The 3,629-nt window shown below is 36.0% G+C and overlaps 1 non-coding gene across 1 annotated transcript; it reads right to left on the bottom strand.

Moving 5' to 3' along the window:
- Positions 1-1,621: 1,621 nt before the first annotated feature.
- Positions 1,622-1,724, bottom strand: LOC141125004 (U6 spliceosomal RNA). The gene has a single exon (XR_012241313.1). It is a non-coding gene; the product is annotated as a U6 spliceosomal RNA (small nuclear RNA).
- Positions 1,725-3,629: the final 1,905 nt, after the last annotated feature.

The following is a 3,629-nucleotide window of genomic DNA, read 5'->3' as shown; positions in this document are numbered from 1 at the left end:
TGGACCATGAGTGTACTGAGTAGTGCACTCATGGTCAATTCACAATGCTTCCAGCTTGCAAGCTGACAGCCCATGCAGGATCCTGAAATTGCACACGCAATCCACTAATTGTCGATGCAGTACTTTACAGGCTCTTGTCAAAAAAATAATAAATACATATTTTTTAATCTACAAAAAAATGTGAATGTATTATTTTTCAGTAAAAGGTGAATATAGCCTTCAAGTTATCCCCAGGCTCTTCAAATAAAAAAAATGTTTGAGAAACCCACCCCTACATACATGCATGAACAAACATAAATGCATACAACAGAGGTGCCTATGCACTGAAAATGTTGATTGAGCTGTGCATGCTACAAATCACTGCACGTGGAAGAGTGAGAGCAATAATTCTAGGCACATTATTCACAGTTAAATCTAAACTGATGACCTGTAGGGGTTTCTAAAGTGTTGCCTATGGAAAGGCAACGTACCAAAGTTTGTTGCTATATCATGGGTGCATGCAATTTTAAGACTTCACATCATCCTTAATATTTTAACAAAAAATCGGGTAATATATTGCATTTATGTGACCTAAAATGAGTGCATTTTTACAGAAATTTTGCATTTCGTAAGCATTTGTGCTAATATTGTGTGCAATAGAAAAAATTGCAAATACCACTGTTTTATTCTCTAGGGTGTCTTCATTCAAAAAATATATAATGTTTGGGAGTTTTATGTAATCTTCAGGCCTAAAATCATTTTTTAAACATGTTCAACAAACACAAAAAAAGGCTCTAGTAACTAAAGGGTTAAATTAATTTTGTAAATAGTTGTTTTACAAAAGTCTGGTGTGGTAATGTTAAAGTCTATGGGGTTGGCTTACTAAAACTGGACAATGCAAAATCTGGCTCAGCACTGCTTCCCTCCCTTTTTTTTCGTCAAACCTTAACTGAACAAGTTGAAGTTAGAAGCTGATTGGCCACCATGTTACTATTATTATATAGGATTTATATAGCACCAACAGTTTACACAGCACTTTACAATATAAAAGGGAGACAGTACAGTCACAATATGATAAAATACAAGAGGATTAAGAAGGCCCTGCACATGAGAGCTTACAATCTAAGAGGGTGGGGTACAGAAGTTTTAACTGTGGGGATGAGGTGAAGGAAGGGATAAAAGATTAGTTGGAGGTGTGATAGGCTTCCCTGAAGAAGTAAGTTTTCTGGGATCACCTAAAGGCAGCCAGAGTAGGAGATAGCTGGACAGATTGAGGTAGAGAGTTCCAGAGGATAGGAGAGGCTCTGAAGAAGTCCTGGAGATGAGTGTGGGAGGAGGAGGCAAGTGAGCTTAAGAGCAGGAGGTCTTGAGAGAAGTGGAGAGGACAGTTTGGGTGATATTTGGAGACAAGATTGGTGGTGTAGCTGGGGGCAGAGTTGTGAATTGCTTTGTATGTTGTAGTTAGTATTTTGAATTTAATTTACTGGGCAGTCAGAAGCCAGTGTAAAGTAAGGTAAGGTAGATGAGTCTGGCAGCAGCATTCATGATAGACTGAAGAGGGAATAGCCTATGGATAGCCTATGGAGAGGTAAGTCTATAATAAGGGAGTTGCAATAGTCAAGGCAGGAGATAACAAGAGAGAAAAAATGTGGAACGCTTCACGAATTTGCGTGTGATACTTGCGCAGGGGCCATGCTAATCTTCTCTGTATAGTTCCAATTTTAGTATACATCCTGCCAAAGAAAGGTTTAGTAAATCAACCATTGTGTGTTCCTTTTGCAAGCAAATTCATAGTACTAGTTCTGAGCAGTCTGACACCAGGTTCAGCGGGCAAGTACCAAGCCTCTCTGACATTTTCTTGATCTTGACTATTTTAACTGTGTTTTTCTTGAATTAAACTTTTATCATTAACTACTTTGTAAGTGACACAAAAGATTATGTTTATAATGGTATTAACAACACAGGACAATTTTCCCTTAGGATATAAGAAAAGGAATGTACATTTACAATTACAGTATCTAAAATAAATTCTTATGCAGCACACATAAGATATACTTTACCTAGAGGGATGTCAGAATTCCACTGTTTTTCCGCTTTATTGAGAATGGCAAGGATTAGTGATCCAATCAAGAAATTAAAGATGACATTTCACAAACTGATAGTCATCCTTTCTTTTATTTGTTTTACCATTGTTTAACAATCTAGATCAAACGTAGCTAGGAGTCAGACATTATGACTTTTTTATTGAGCCTTCAGCAGTGTTTGATTTAATTAGAAGGAATGAGGGGAAGGATATTGTTTATTAGTACTTTGTAAGCTTTATTTTTCTGTTACTCTCTCTAATGAAAAAGTTTCTTGTTCTTCTTACAGAATTGAAAAGTCAGTTTCCACACAAATACCATCTTGGGACTGAATTTATGGTACAAATATTTATATAACATTCAGTTATGAACATCAACATTCTTAACCCCCTTCATGTACTGTTTCATACTTCTATTGTAAGTGTATTCTCTTTTCACTGTTGTAGTATTCAGCCAGCCATCAGAGCTTCTTAACCTTTTTGTGCATTGACACAAAAATTTGTCTATTTTTTTTTTACTTTTTTTGACTGAGGGGTGGTCGATGTTGCTTTCATTCAGTCACACAACTAAAAAAGAAAATAACATACTGTATGTAATATTTAATGTATCCGGGGGAACAATAGAAGCACATAAGAATGAAACGAATAGCATTTCAAAACAGCTTTTTCAAATTACACAATTGCCATTATTTAAGGGATACCAAAGTTCCAAGTACCAAAGTTATCATGTTGCAATGTATGAGATTTCAGTAGCATTGTTTGATCAATCAGAAAATGAAACATCTCTACTTTATTAAAAGAATGTAAATTGAAAACTAAGACAGAAAATAGGGAGCCAGTGATTAACTTTCTTATTGAAAATACAAATTCCCTGGCTGTCATGCTGCTTCAGTGGTTTCAGTACTGTTACTGACCTGGAACAGGCAGACATATCAAGAGGTTGGACTTCATTATGGTTTCATTTGATATATAAATGTTCCCGTAAGAGACTAATATTAAGTATTAAACCAAAATACCAAAAAAAGATGGCACTGCCCTGATACAAAGTGGGCTGATAAGCCTCAGTTGATAGAATCATGGCAGTAATGCCTACCAGCTGCCCTTTTAAGGTGTAAAAACACCTTTAGAAAAACTGAAAAAAAAAACTGAAAAAAAGACAGAAAAAAAGGTGCTTGGTATATATTCTATGATACCCAATATGGAGGTATGTCACCCCTCAGGGGTGGGCTGAAATGCCTCCATATTGGGTATCATACGATTAATACCAAGCTCCTTTTTCTCTGTTTTTTTTCTAATTAAAACCTGAAAAAGACAAGCAACCCTCATCGTCAGAATAAGGTCAGTAATGGTAATGATGTCAGTCCTAATATTTTCCTCATGGCAGTTTCAATGGTTTCAGTTTCTTGGTACCTTATTCAAGAAGCTTATTCCTAAGCCGTAACAATGTTTTTGTTTTTCCGCTTTCCACTGTCATAATAAAAGAGCAAAGCTGTTGTGGTGCATTTTTCACACTTTTATTCATCCAAACATACAAGTAACAAAGTTCTGCCCTTGCAGAGGTTGTTTAACC

This window comes from Aquarana catesbeiana, linkage group LG01, assembly GCF_042186555.1.
Source record: "Aquarana catesbeiana isolate 2022-GZ linkage group LG01, ASM4218655v1, whole genome shotgun sequence".
Classification (NCBI taxonomy): domain Eukaryota; kingdom Metazoa; phylum Chordata; class Amphibia; order Anura; family Ranidae; genus Aquarana; species Aquarana catesbeiana.
Note: the sequence above shows the minus strand (reverse complement) of the source record. Positions and strands in the feature narration are given on the sequence as shown.